Below are 16,439 nucleotides of genomic sequence, written 5' to 3' on the forward strand. Positions count from 1 at the left end.
CATAAAACCAACGACAACAACTGTTAATATTGTACTTTTTTTTTTTTTTTTTTTTTTTTTGTATTGCAGATCCAACAAGCAACATTATTAGAAATAGGCGAAAGACAAGCAACAGATAATACTTTAACATTTGATACAGACAAAAAGATGTGTGTCAGTACGTTTTGTACGGACTATGAAATCGGATTTGTCAAAGTTGAATTGAAGAACCAAGCGCTAGCGGCCAGTCATAGGTATATATAGTTCATTGCTGTATGGAAATATTATTTAAGAGGCAACTCTAAATTGCCTTCAAATTTGTTTAAGATAATGAATCAATTCGTCCAGAACCAATAATAACATGTCATTTTTTTCAAGATATCAGATAGCTGAAGTATTGCTTGGATATTACGTCAATGTAGCAATGATAAGTCAGTTTGGAAAAGATTGGCCAAAGATGAAATGCAAACAATGGTACAAAAATGAAAAGATAAATGTTGCATGGGTAAACGGATTATTGCCATGTCCTTGTACTCTTACACAAGCTTTTGGTGATATAGGGCGCTGGAAAGCTGATGATGGATGAGATATTGATAGCGGAAGTAGCTGTACTTATCACAAGGGAGCTGTGCATTGTGTTAGAACTATAGAACCAACGTAAGTGTTAAAAGTTGTCCAAAGACATGCAAGATTGTAAAAGCGTGCTGACAGTCTTGAAGATAAAATATAAATGAAATATCACTTATAACAAAACCCAGGATAATTGAGCAATATGATATCATTTAAGTAATCTTATGGTTAGCCACATTAATAAGACAGTAGTAACTATCCCTTCCGGTACGTATTATTTCTATTTAATTCATATCGTTCTATGATATAGTAGGATTTGAATTTTTTCAACAAATAAGGAGATGTGGTTTGATTGCCGATAAGACACTATCCAATTGAGACCAATGGACGACATTTATATCTACAGGTCACCATACGACCTTCAACAAAAAACAAAATCCTAAGTATATATAGTAAGCTTTGAAAGGCATGGTATAACAAAATGGGAAACAATTCAAATAAGAAAACCAACGTTCTGATTATGCTCAGATAATAAACGAAAAACAAATATGGCATATAGCAAACAACGACAACCACAGAACTACAAACTTCTGAGTTGTTTAAGGAACATTACGAATTTGCGGGGTGAAACCTGTTTATGACCACTCAATCCTCCCTTAACACGATACAAAGGCGCAACAGAACAACATAAGAACAAATGATAAAATTGAGTTGGAAAATTCTTCACTTATCCGATTGACACAAAGTGCAACAAAAAACAATAAAAAGAAAAAAAACCACAAAGAACTGATCTTAGAGAACTGTTAATTTAAGCAACAGTAGTTTACCGATGTTCAAATCTTATAATTTATTTAAGAAAATAAATCAAGTTAACAAGCAAAAACTGAGCGAATCGCAAGTTGTAAGCTAGTTCAAAGCCAATTTTAACCACTGAATACACCTTGTTATTCAATATTACGATATCAATAAGATCACATCTAATGGGTTTAGGGTATTTTGTTTTCATTTCTTCGCTGTCTTGTATTTTTTTATAAATGTACTATAATGGCCTCTGGATTTTTGTAAAATTTTTGACATGGTTTAGTTACTTCTTCAAAAAATTCAATATATAAATTGTGCCTTAAATCCAATGTTACTCTAATTTATGCTAGGGTGTACCAAAGTATAGTCCTAGCATATAGCAGGTTTGATTTTGAATTGCCCCTCTGGATTTTTGTAAAATGTTTGGCACGGTTTAGTTACTTCTTAAAAAAAATCAATATATAAATTGTACCTTAAATCCTATGTTACTCTAAGTTATGCTAAGGCGTACCAAAGTAAAGTCCTGTTATCTTTGTTGAGTTTTTTTTATCCGATCGAAAAATCTGACCTAAAGTTGTCATATATTAAAACGTATATATATGTAATAAAATAAGGTTGACTTGACTATGTGGTAAGTATTATCATCCTTTATGACAGACCAAAATGACTGATTTGCAAGGTATATCATATGTATCCCACACTATATCGTATACTGGTCCGGGAACAAAAAAATTGTCCTTCGATAATAGTCCCTAGTGTGGATAGTGTTTTACTTGTATTTTTTTTTTACACCTCCCGTTTTTCAAAAACCATTTTCTTTGAAAAAATAAAAATGTTGACCACATACAATTTGATATAAACATCGTCGAGAATTTAAATGATTACTATATTTTAAACAGACATTAATAAGACAAATACAGATAACAATCTTGACATCTGTACACGTGTAACTGTATACAGATAACTGTATAGACATATGTACACATGTAACTGTTTACAGATAACGATATAGACATCTGTACACATGTAACTGTAAACAGATAACAATATAGACATATGTACACGTGTAACTGTATGCAGATAACAATAAAGACACATGTACACATGTAACTGTATGCAGATAGCAATAAAGACATCTGAACATGATTAGTTATACAAATAACTATAAATTTTTAATGAGGAAAAATGTCGTATCAGTTTACGTAAAATTGTATAACAAAAACATTGTTGATGGATTACCCGAATATATGGACGATAACATTTAATATACGCTTTGAAATGCTATATAATAACTTTTAATTGATACCTTGGTACGCCAGACCCTATATATGACTCATCAGTGGCGCTAGAATCAAAGCAATTAGAAGGCCAGATCGATAACGATGTTGAAGAACTTTAAAATCTGAATATTCTGACTAGTTGTACCAAATACAACTACGGGTAAAAATCCTTAGTGTTTTTAGAAAATCAACATTTTATATACAGTGAATCTACAGAAAATAAACATATGCCTGTATTTCAGTGGTTGTCGTTTGTTACTGTTTATCATTTTCGTTTATCGTTGAGTTGCTAACTTTGGTCTGTGGTGGAGAGTTGTTTCGTTGGCAATCATATCATATCGCTTTCAAAGAGGGGCGAAAGATATCAAAGGGAAATTCAAACGCATAAGTCAACAATAACTGACAAGCGCAGAAAACGGAATAGACCAAAAGACAAACAACAGTATACAAAACACAATATTGAAAACTAAAGACTGAGCAACACGAACCCCACCAAACACCGAAGGTGATCTCGGGTGCTCTGGATGGTAAAGAAGATCCTGCTCCACATGTGGCACTCGTCGTGTTGCTCATTTAAGTACAAACCCGATGATAAGTCTTATTTGGTAGGTCACATTCGTGGAAAAGGGGACGGGATTGTAGTTTTCCAAATGTCGTTACCACAATCCCGTCCTCTTACCCCGAATGTGACCTACCGAATTAGATTCAGTCTTTAGTCTTCTATGTTGTATACTGTTGTTTGTCTTTTGTTTTGTTTTTTGTTTTGTTTTTTTATCATGGCGTTGTCGGTTTATTTTTGACATGAGTTTGGATGTCCCTTTTGTATTTTGGCGCCTCCCTTTTTGAATAACAATATCCTCAGTAACAATTGGTTTGACTAAAATATTAAAAATATTGTGATATATTTTGTAGTTATTAAAGCACATTTTTGAATTTGATTGAGTCATTCTTTAAAACAACTATATGTTGCATGATATGTTTCATTTACTTCATGCGATTCTTGATGCACAAAATTGAATCATACAAAAATGAGCTTTGTGACAACGTATCGCAGTCTCGTTAGGCCGAAAGTTTAGGCTATAAATGCTCTCTTATTAAGAATTTGTTTTTGTTTATTCTTATTATAAATCAAATGATACATAACACCTTTCCATTGTTCCATTGGTGGGCACTAAGCAGAATAACATACCAAAATAATCCATTTCAGTTTCCGGACGTTAATTTTGATTTTAGATATTTTATTTACTAGTACATGTATAACCTTATTTATTTCGTTGAAGAACTTGAAGAATGATATACCTTTTTATATGTATTCAAGTGTGCCTAAATTCAGTGCACACTCGAGTGTTTTGTAATTGATCATATGTTGAAAAAAATTGTTTACTTTCCTATTTTTAGAATTGACGGTGCAGGTAACCAGTGTTGCTATGATAAAGATGGTAATTTGATGTTTAGTGGTGACTCTTATCAAGGCAGTTCATCAGATCGTTCTAATCCTTTAGGGATGTTTCCATACCAACGCCCAAAATCTGTTCCCTCTGTGTCACATTGGATACAAGACTTATCTCCGTACTATTATTGTTGTCTGTGGTCTAGTTATGAGTACTGTGATATGTATACGAAATTAAGGCCAACAGTAGATTGCACTAGGTATACCCCACCAACGCCAGGTACTTACTATTAACTGAGATATTGATATTGTATTATTTCATTTAAAGTCATATGTTATATGCATATTGTTTTGCTTTTGTTTAAATTCTATAATCTATTTTTTTCAATTATTCCTGTCTTCAGCAAAAATACATTTGCCTGGTTTAATTTGTAAATTTTGATCCCGCTTTAATATATAGAATAATAAAATCATAGAAAACATATCAACGATTTGTATTGATTTTCTCGATATTAACAAATGCATAAATATTTTGAATTTATTCCTATGTTTAATACAGGAATAATTTTCGGGCAAGGACATGTAAGAACGTTCGACGATTCTTCTCATAGAATATGTGCAGAAGGTGACTATATTTTGATGACAATTCAAGCTCCGGAATTAGAACAGGTTATAGTTCAGGGAAGATTTTTAGACAATGTTGTACCGATAGGTGGTAAGTACTCAACTTATAAATTGTAAATTGAGACAATTGTTGTTTCAATTTGTAAAGCAGACCGAAAGATGATAGAACAATGTACGTGCTTAACTTTACATCTAATCAACTAAATATCAAATAAGTATATACAATCAGTTTGTGTAAACTTATGTTTAATAAGTTCCCCTTTTCTGTATTTTTCTGATCTTTTGTTGAAGACTATCGGAACAAAAAGTAATGTAATTTCAAACTTCTAAAAAGTTTGAATCGTTATATTTAAAAATACCAAGATAATTAGATACATAGAGAAATCCTTAAATAGTTCCTTCTATTATATTTCTCGTGGTAAGCATAAACTGGTATCAAAAAAAATCTTTTTAAAACAAAATGTGTTGTGTTGTTGTAGGCATGTTGAATAACAGTGTTACCTTAACCAATCTTGCGGTCGAGGTCGGTGTATTAGATACTGTGAAAATAAGATTGAGACCACCACTATTTGGAAGACAGAAAAGTCATCTAGAAGTTGTTGTAAACGATAAATACTTCTACTTTAATACTAGGTCAACCAGATGGCAGGATTTTGAGAGTTAGTTTTCAATACATTACACTTTATAAAAGTTTAAAGTTGTCAGTATGTAAGAGGATAAATCTATGTTTTCGTTATAGTTATTGTCACATGTAACATTTTGTAACCTTAGTTTTCCTGGTTCAAAAACTGATTTGTATGGAATGACAAACAAAATATACAATATATGTAAATTATAATCGTATTACATCACTCGGTTAACAACTCATCTTGGTGTAACATAATATTCAATTATAGGGATATTTAGGCTTACAAATATGATACAAATACAAAGTTTGTTAGTTAACGTTTTATTAGGAACAAATATGCAAACCGCTCGTGACCATTTTTATGATAACAAGTCAATAAATGTACGATTTGAATTAAAACTTCTTATATAATTTCTTACGAAATATCGGAACATCTTGAAATCTTGAATTTTCATTTAGTATTATGTTTCGTATCATAAAGAGATACATTTTATAGGGTAGGGTATGATCTTAAATGTTTTTGAAGTTAACATGTTTTATTCCATTATGATCCATTATGCTATTTTGCAAATGTATGTGCTGTTGCCATAATTTTATCTCTAAATGGCATAATCAATTGATTTATTGAAATAAGCTAAAAAATTGGTACCCTCTTCTCAAGATGTGTTTGGATAAGTGAGGTCGCTTTTTTAGTGAAACTGAAAAGGTCATTCGGATAAAAGAATAAAAATAGGATATATACAACATAACGTACCAAACAATTTATGATGATATCATTAAAACAAATTTAGTGGTTAAAGGGGAGGTAGAGAAACAAGATGCTTTACCCCTTTTGAAGATATGGTAGTCCATGTTTATTCATTGGAACAATCCCTAGTATCGATAAAATGTGCGTAGTGGCATTAATAAAGAGAGATACTGTAAAAAATTCATTGATTTGAAATCCCTTGTTTAGTATGAGATGTGTATAAAATATGCCTTACCCCACCTACCCACAAAACAAAACAAAACGACAAAAGAAATTTGATTGTAGATTTCAAAAATCAATGGTATGTTTGGAAGACACCAAAACTATTTGAAACAATGAGAAAATTTGCGGCAATTAGAATTATCGCATTCACTAGGTGGAGGGTAATATAATTCTATTGATCAGTTTATGATCTTTACGTTTCAACTCATCCTGTAACATCACATACGATATACAATTGCCTTGCCCCACAATATTTGTGTGATCTAATTCCTCCAAATATTTAAATTATTATTGTTTATCCTCTGCGTAATAATAATGACTTAATATCCCTTTGTAGACTGTCTTTAACAAATTGTTTTTATTATTCCTTCGTCTATCAGAGAATGGCACAAACTTGATAATTCTATTCGTACCCTTGATACATTATATAAGTTCAAGCTTTCTTTGTTGAGTAAAACATACGACACAAAGACTTACCGATGCATTTCATGTATGGTTCGCGGAAATTGAATGCAACTTAAACACAGATGCGCTGTTCAGCCTCATTTATAAATTACGACCTATTTAAATCAAATATAATTCGGAGTCCATATTGTGTATGTGGTGCTCCACGTGAGGATGCATTTAATTTTTTCTTTAATCGCAATAAATTTACCGATATAAGGAACGATTTATTTACTAGCATTCATCGTTTTCAAGTGAGAACTAATCTAGAGTTGTTCACTGAGGGTCGCCAAAATTTAAAATAACATACGAGTAAAACTTTTAATACATTAAACAATGAACTCAACTGTGCATACTTAGTATAATGTAATTATCATAATATGTAAAGGAGAAGACTAAATAAATTTGTTCAACTCGTGTCCGATCCTATTGGTCTCTTGATTAAATAAAATCGTTATGAACTAAACATCACAAAATCTATGATCTATTATTACCTTCATTAAGGGGCCATCATTAATGTTTTGACAATATTTCTCTATAAAAACAAATTGCATGAATTGGTATTAATTGGGAATTACATTCATTGACATTATAATGCTACTAATCAATCACTGTTATTTAACATTTTTGTTTTCATTTTATATATAACATAATACTTGAAAAATAATTACAGATGAATTGGGAATTTTCGGTTTATAATGCATTTAAGACTTGACTCATCAGTCAAAATTATGAAATCTGAAAAGCGCAATGGTCATTCTTGCAAAAGAAAAATCAGAACTAAAACGCCAATTATTTTCATTCATGATAAGAAACTTTTATGTATTAAAAGTACAACAAAAATACCGAACTCCAAGGCATTTTTTCAGAATGTTTCAGTTTATTTTGGACATGAACATCCAGAATATTTTGAATTTGAAACAGAATTATTTTAATTTATTTAAATTATTTATTTATAGAATTTTCTGTTATGAATACCAACAGTGTTAACCCTGAAGAACATGGTAATTTCACTATTATTCTAAAAAAATGGAATTGGAATCCAAAATGCAGTAAAAGAGCATATTATGACAGCATTGTTTATGATTCCAGAGATACTTAAGGTACTATAAATTGCACTTGTTTTTTTTTATGAAAAATGAACAAAAGTAAGTGGTACAATACAACATTCAGATGCAAATTTTGAAATAGATGAAACCTTTTCTTTTTCAGCATAAATCAAAGATAAAATAAAGAATTTTGAAAAATTCAAAAACAGGAAAAGATGGAGAGTTGTCTCAAAAGTAGCGTCAATCGTATATATCAGTTTAAATCAAATTGCAGAAAGTCTTAGAGAAATGAATTGCCTTATGTCCGTAGAATAAATAACAGATTTAAGAATATCATTTTGGTAGAAGCGTTTATTTAGGGCATAGTTTATTCAAAGAACGTCCGAAAAAGACTCATTTGATAAATAAACATTTTTCATCTCTTCAAAATTTTCAAGGACAACAGCAATATTTGGTTAACCAGTATATCTATTTGTGTAACAAATAACCAGATCTGACTTAACTTAATAAAATTTTCATTTTCCATATTCAGCCTTTTGGTACAAAGAATGATACTTGATTGAATTTATCAAGTTATTTTTTCGCAGATCATTAAGCACAGAGGTGTATTGCAAGGTCAGTGCTATATCACAGAAGAAACTGTTGTTGTAACCCCGGTCGCTTTTGTCCTTTCATATAAGGTACAAACTTGCATGACCTAAGAAACAAAAAATGTTGTTTTGAATTTTTATAAACGCAGATTAAGTAGTAGCCATGCAAGCTCAGAAGTAATATTTCGCTTCTTGTCCTTTAATGTTTGCAGGGTTATGTGGATGGTTTACTTGGTAATTTCAACATGAATCCGGATGACGATCTTGGTGGTGCATTGAATGGTGCCAGCATCTTAGAAACGTATCACATGTTTCAGTATAAATGTAAGCACCTGCATAGTATATTACAAGGTAAAACTGTAAAATGTTATAAAACCATCTCTTCAATTTGTAGAGCTTTGGCAACACTTATGTTTTGCTTTGTGGAACCTTAAGGACTATTTAGATCAAAAGTGAAATAGAATAGATATCAGCATTTAGAAAGAAACGTTATCAGCAATCAAAGCTGGGCTTCAAAGTTATTGTGATACTAAATGTTCTAGAGGTGGCGTGATTCAGATTTAGATACTAAAAAATTCCTGCTTTGTTTTATAAAAAAGAACGTAGCTACAAATTTCTTGTCTTAGGGAAGTATAAATCGTAATTTGTAAAAAATCACTCAGATTCAAACAAAAAATTCTCTGAAACTGACATTATCAAGATGCTTGATTTCTTGATTGACAACATATTTGTTACATTTGGGGGACATGTTTTCAACAAACAATCGGGATTCCCATGGGAACCAACTGTGTTCCTCTTCTTGCCGACTTGTTCCTTTATTCATATTAAGCTGACTAAATACAAGAAATTCTTAGGAAGAAAGAAAAGAAGTTAACTGTATCCTTTAACTTCACTTTCCGCTATAAAGATGATATTCTCTCACTAAATAATTCAAAATTTGGTGAACAATGTTGAACGCATCTATCCCATCAAACTTGAGATAAAGGATACCACAGATACAGTTAAGTCTGCCTCATATCTTGACTTACATCTAGAAATTGACAATGATGGTCGGTTGAAAACAAAACCTTACGACAAAAGAGATGATTTTAGCTTCCCAATTGTGAACTTCCCATTTCTATGTACCAACATACAAGCAGCACCTGCATACGGAGCATATATCCAAGTTGTTACGATATTCCAGGACTTGTATTTCCTATCATGATTTCCTTGATAGAGGGTTTCTGCTCACAAGGAAGCTATACATCTAAGACTTCTTAATGGTGAAGTTGAAATCGTCCCTTCGTAAATTTTACGGACGCCATTACGAGTTGGTTGACCGTTATTGAATATCCATTTCACAGATGCCAACGAATATATTCCAATTGTCGTAACTATAATCCCGTCCCCTTTTCCTCTAATGTTACCTACTGAATTAAACTTATCACCGGGTTTGTACTGACATGAACAACATGTCAAGTGCGACATGTGGAGCAGGATCTGCTTACCCTACCGGAGCACCTGAGACCAGCCCCAGATTTTGGTGGGGTTCGTGTTCCTCAGTCTTTAGTTTTCTATGGTATGTTTTGTGTTCTATTGTTTGTCTGTTTTGTCTTTTTCGTTTCTAGCCATAACGTTGTCAGTTTATTTTCGACTTATGAGTTTGAATGTCCCTTTGGTATCGTTCGCCTCTCTTTTATCTGAAATTTTAATCAAAATATAATGAATGATCAATAAAGAGCTTCGTATACAGTGTACTTACCACTTCCTGAAGAAATGGATTTTTTTTGCTATGGCGAATATATGCACAATTCCATTAGGCGCGTAAGATTCTTTATCTTCTCACAATGCTAGTCGTCATAGATTTTTAACACAAGACAATCATCAGTTAAAAATGTTAAACAACCTTTTCGACAAAACTAATGATGATTCGAATACCATTAATACAATTTCGCCCTCTTCATATACCGAAAGACAAGAAAGGGTAAAAGGGGAAATTCCCGATGTCCTATGTTAGTTCTACGATGGGCGGGAACAACAATATCGAATTGATTTTAGGTTTGTTTCATATTAATTAACTCCTCCTGAAGTAGTAATAAATCATTGGCTTTAAATTATTTTTAAAGAGCGTTCCTGATGAAGGCAAATCTAGAAAAGCGCTTAGGGTCCACCAAATGTATAATATTGTTTTTATACTTCAACAGTTTTTCAATTCGCAAAATTGGGAGTTTTTTTTCTGTTGATTATGCGATTGTTTTAGGGATAATGTTGATATTGTAAACAATAGCAGTTTTTTGTTACAATTATCATAAGTGTGATATTGCAGGGGCTGTAAACAACTCAGTTGATTCTATTATGCAAGTCAACATAGAACCGGCAATCAATGCTGTATCCTGTTCTGCTGATGTTAAAATAATAGACGATGTTTTGTGGAAGCAATGAAGCATGTAATTTTGATTTTGCCTCGACTAGAAATCAAGATGCAGCAAAATCTACATTGTATATGTCTGAAAGGATGAACGAAATACGCAGCTTTATGAAGCCTGGTATGGATTATAATTAGAATTACATCTCGATTTTTATAGATTTGTTTTTAATATAATAAATAAATAGATATTTGTTTCTTCTAAATGAGAATCAGAAAAAAAAAAATGATTGGGATGTTTTGAACTTAAAACTTTATGACACTCCTTAAAAATATTGACATTTTGCTATTAAGCATTTAAACCCTATCATTTGCTTACAGTTTTGTAGTAATGTATGGTTCAAGTAGAAAGAAAATAATTCAAAATTGTAGATTCAGATTACAAAATTTGTGTTTTTACATACGAATTTTGCAAGGCCATCCAGTGGGAGATCTAGTGTCAAAATATTACCTCCCCTGCAAACATTGAAAACTTGCTCTTTTCAATGTTTTTTTTTTCGTTTTAGTAAAGACGATATCAAATAAAATTCAAAAGAAAATGTTCTTGTAAATAGAAAAAATAAAAATGAATTGGAATAAAAAATTTTTTTTCGAAAAATGTTATCATTTCCCTATTGAAATAACAAACGTCGAGTACAGCAGGCTATATGTGTTTTGTGTGAAAGAGCTTCAGATTTTGTATGTACATGATTTTTTTGTATTAATATAAATATTTACATTTGTTTTTAATTTCAATTAAACACAAATTAACTTTTTTTTCTTTAAAATGTACGATTGCTGTTAAGAAACAATTTTTAAACAGTTTCGTCACTGGCATTGTGTTACTATTGATTTTGTTGACATTTTCATAAGAACAGTTTTTTTTCTATAGTTATCGTGTCATCGGTTTTGCCACTGATCGTTATGCAAGCTTTTACAAGTTAAAATAAAGTTTCATTTAAATGATAAGCTGCACACATAAATGCAATATAGAAATACTTCTACCACTTTTTAGCTCACCAAAGGGACAAGTGAGCTTTCTAATCACTTGGCGTCCGTCGTCCGTCGTCGTCGTCCGTCGTCGTCCGTCGTCCGTTAACTTTTACAAAAATCTTCTTCTCTGAAACTACTGGGCCAAAGTTAACCACACTTAGCCACAATCATCATTGGGGTATCTAGTTTAAAAAATGTGTCCGACGACCCGGCCCGCCAACCAAGATGGCCGCCATGGCTAAAAATAGAACATAGGGGTAAAATGTAGATTTTGGCTTATATCTCTGAAACTAAAGCATTTAGAGCAAATCTGACAGGGTAAAATTGTTCATTAGGTTAAGATATATCTGCCCTGAAATTTTCAGACAAATCAGACAACCCGTTGTTGGGTTGCTGCCCCTGAGTTGGTAATTTTAAGAAAATTTTGCAGTTTTTGGTGATTATCTTCAATATTATTATAGATATAGGTAAACAGCAATAATGTACAGCAAAGTAAGATCTACAAATAAGTCAACATGACCAAAATGGTCAATTGACCCCTTAAGGAGTTATTGCCCTTTATAGTAAATTTTTTACAATTTTTCGTAAATTTTTGTAATCTTTTATAAAAATCTTCTCCTCTGAAACTACTGGGCTAAATAGAATCAAACTTAGCCACAATCATCATTAGGGTATTCAGTTTAGAAAATGTGTCCAATGATCCCGCCCGCCGACCAAAATGGCCGACATGGCTAAAAATAGAACATAGGGGTAAAATGCAGTTTATGGCTAATATCTCTGAAACTAAAGCATTTAGAGCAAATCTGACACTGGTCAAAATGTTCATCAAGTGAAGTTCTATCTGCCCTGATATTTTCAGACGAATCAGACAACCCGTTGTTGGGTTGCAGCCCCTGAATTAGTAATTTTAAGGAAATTTTGCAGTTTTTTTTTTAAATTATCTTGAATATTATTGTAGATAGAGATAAACTGTAAACAGCAATAATGGTCAGCAAAGTAAGATCTACAAATAAGTTAACATGACCAAAATTATCAATTGACCCCTTAAGGAGTTATTGCCCTTTATAGTATTTTTTTTACAGTTTTTCGTAAATTTTTGTAATCTTTTATAAAAATATTCTCCTCTAAAACTACTTGGCAAAATAGAATCAAACTTAGCCACAATCATCATTAGGGTATTCAGTTTAAAAAATGTGTCCGATGACCCTGCTTGCCAAAAAAGATGGCCGACATGGCAAAACATAGAACATATGGGGTAAAATGCAAGTTCAGATAACCGTCATAAAAAGAGGAAATCTGAAAAGGGTAAAATTGTTCAGAATGTTGAACTCTACTAATTATCCATATACGTCAAAACTGTAAGACAATTTCCTGTAGGAGTTATTGCCCTTAAATGACAAATTTTACCACTTTTTTTTCGATTTTTGCCTATTATCATATTTTGAATACTATAAAAGATAGAGAGAAACTTTAAATTGCAAAAATGATCAGAAGGACAAGTTCTACAAATAAGTCTTATGGTTGAAATCATCGGTTGACTCCTTATTAAAGTTATTTCCCTTTGATGCCGATTTGAACAATTTTTGTTGCGTTTTTGTCTTATATCTTAAAACTAATAATAGATAGAAAGAAACCTAAATATACAAAAATAATCAGCAAGACAAGATCTACAATTAAGACAAATGGCAGAAATTGTCCGAAGACTCCTTATTGGAGTTATTGCACTTTAATTATGATTTTTACCATTTTTTTGGCGTTTTTCCTTGTATGATATTAATTATAATAGATAGATAGAAACTTAAATAATCAAAAATGAAAATCAAGACGAGACCTACTAACAAGTCAGATTTTGCTGATATAATAAGTAGACTGTTACTCTTTATAGGAGTTTTTTACCCTCTTTTGTGTTTAGAGCAAAAGTTAAATAAAATCATGAAGACAGAGAGAAACTAAACATACTTCAATGATCAGCAATATAAGATACACAAAAAAAACAGAGAGTTTCGTCATTAATTCTATTCTCGTTTACGAGTGTCCCCTGTTGAATATGCATATAGACCAAGGTGAGCGCCACAGGCTCTTGAGAGCCTCTAGTTTGTTAAGGCTGTCTGATAATAAAGGCGACAGTAGTTTTGGATGTTCAAATTTGAAATCAGATGCGTGGTAACCATCAGTGAAGTAGCATCCACAACTATTGATATTTTGAAATTAAATACATATGGGGATAATTCTTACTTATTTGAACATGTCATTGCTCCTCTAATTACTAACATTATATGCTTATCGAAAGATGATGGTGTTTTTTTTATTCGGTATAAAAAGGAGGATGTTGGGTATATGGCATCGAAATAGCAAAGCAGCATCACGTAGATTATTACAGGTCCAAATTAAGTATCAACTAAATACAAATGTTATATATGTGTGTAAATATGCATTTCGTACAATATTTTTTCAACAGTGCAGTCCTGTGGGTTTCTAGACATCCGAGATGCTAGAAAAAGTAGTAGGATTACTAACTTAGGAAGCACTGTGACCATAACAGGTTGTTACACAGACAAAGAGCCAACTGAACCTACTACATTTACATGTATACTCTCTGGGGGAAATAGTTTTTCATGGAAACCACAACCGACACCAGTTTGTTCAGGTAGGTAATTTAAAAATACGTACATTAACTCTGTCTTTGAAAGATAACATTAATAATTAATTAGCCAGTTTTTGGTGGGGTTTGTATAGTACAGTCTTTAGTTTTCTATATTATGTTTTGTAGTCTGTTGGGTTTTTTTTTCGTCGTTTTTCTGATTTTTTCATGGCGTTGTCAGTTTGTTTTGACTTATTAGTTTCAGTATTCCTTTTGTATTTTCTGCCTCTCTTAAGATCGAAAAACTATATTTTAATCACTTTTCCAGACTAGTAACGTAACAGGAAAAATTTATTATACAAAATCTTTTGATCCTCTGGACTTTTCCCCGGACAATGTCGTTACGGAATTGAATGTACTTTGTGTGGGCTACTTTATGTTGGTGAAACTTGGCATAAAATGATAAATCAAAACCGGTTTGATAAAAAAAAATCCGCAATTCAGGGGTCTTTATAACCCTTTTAATCAACTTGACCATGATCCTTCTTTACGTATGAAAGTACGCATCATCGAGAAAATTTATCACCACACCAATAGCCCTATAAGAAGTACTCCTGTCTGAAAAGATAGAGAAATTTTCTTGATAAGGGAACTAGGTACTGCAATGCCATATGGTTGCAATGATAACATCAAAGGAGTAGGATATTTGTCAAGTCCAGCATACAGTTATATAAATGTAATGAGCTTATATAATACTACCTTAAGACCCCATCGTAGTCATGGGCAAAAACATTACCATCGGCCCAATGTAAAAAGGTCATCCAAATCTAGATCGCACTCTTGGAGCTTTGATGACCTTTTGTCGCATCTTCCTTATCCGCTATGGTTACATTACTATTCTTTTTTCACTGCCTGTTTATTTTCTAAAGTGTTTGCACCTAAAGTATTTAACTATAAGCAAGCAATGCAGGACTTGGATTAAGAAGAATACCCAAAAAACCCTCTGACATGTGACTGTTCTAACTCGCCTTATATTTAAAGCCCCTCTGGCCACGTTTTTACTGGGGATCTAAAAACAATTCAACATGAACATCTCCGAAAGATGATATCTCATGGTCCTAAGTTCAGAGAACCCCAACACATCAATTGGAACCATAACTTCAAAATAATTATGGATTCCATTGAGGACTACGCCAGTGCATGGGCTAAACGAGAAGAAGTTGAACTGGACACTTTATCTGAATTGGTCAAAACAATCAGGTATCTGATGAAACGTCGAATTCATAATTTGAAAACTGTGTGAATGATCGACCAAAGTCAGTTTTCAGAGACAAAGAAGCTGTGAAATGTCTTTCATCACTTCACGATGAGTATGTTGTTGTTCCTGTGGATAAAGCTTCAAATATTATTGTCTTTGTATGTAAATCGTACTACTACGAGTGTCTTATAAAAGAATTAGGAACAAAAGAGTATCAGGTAATCCCACATACAAAAGTATATCATTTAACAAGGATGACATTTTGCCGAATCATAAGTCCTTCATGGTTTCAATGAACATCACTTTGAACAGCAAATCTGAGGACTTACCTTATTTGTATTGGATACCTAAGCTTTACAAAATACCGTAAAACAACGGTACATTGCCGGCTCATCTGCATGTTCTATAAAGGAATTGTCCATTAGACTGACAAAAATTCTGTCCGCAGTGAAAGAGGGTCTTCAGAAATTCTGTGAAACTGTTTACTCGTATAGTGGTATAAGCCATATGTGGATTATAAAAAAAAACTCTAAAGAACTTCTGGATAATTATAAATCTCGATCTTTCTCTGAAATTAATTCTATCAACAGTTTTGATTTTGTCAATCCTGTATACCACCATTCCCCATATGAAATTGAAAAGTCGTCTAAACGAAATAATCCACAATGGTTTTTCATATAAAAATGGTAGCATACGCTATACATTTATTGATTTGGGATACCATACGGAATATTTTGTTAATAGTGAACAAAAAAGTAAAATATCCTACACAGAAGAACAAGTGATCAGTATGCTGGAGTTTCTTATTAACAACATATTTGTTGAATTTGGAGGTAGACTTTTTCAAAAAATTGTCGGCATTCCTAATCCGATCCATTTCCGATATCTTCTGATTTTCA

At 32.2% G+C, this 16,439-nt stretch overlaps 1 protein-coding gene and 1 long non-coding RNA gene across 6 annotated transcripts in view; both read left to right on the forward strand.

Annotated features, from left to right (window-relative positions):
• Positions 1 to 16,439, forward strand: part of LOC127730383 (sushi domain-containing protein 2-like) — a 78,680-nt gene that overhangs the window by 12,855 nt on the left and 49,386 nt on the right. The window lies entirely within an intron of this gene.
• LOC127730386 (uncharacterized) lies at positions 58 to 4,098 on the forward strand. Its single transcript, XR_007995090.1, has 3 exons — positions 58 to 233; positions 358 to 636; positions 4,029 to 4,098. It is a non-coding gene; the product is annotated as an uncharacterized LOC127730386 (long non-coding RNA).

Source organism: Mytilus californianus, unplaced genomic scaffold (genome assembly GCF_021869535.1).
Source record: "Mytilus californianus isolate M0D057914Y unplaced genomic scaffold, xbMytCali1.0.p SCAF_2, whole genome shotgun sequence".
Lineage (NCBI taxonomy): Eukaryota > Metazoa > Mollusca > Bivalvia > Mytilida > Mytilidae > Mytilus > Mytilus californianus.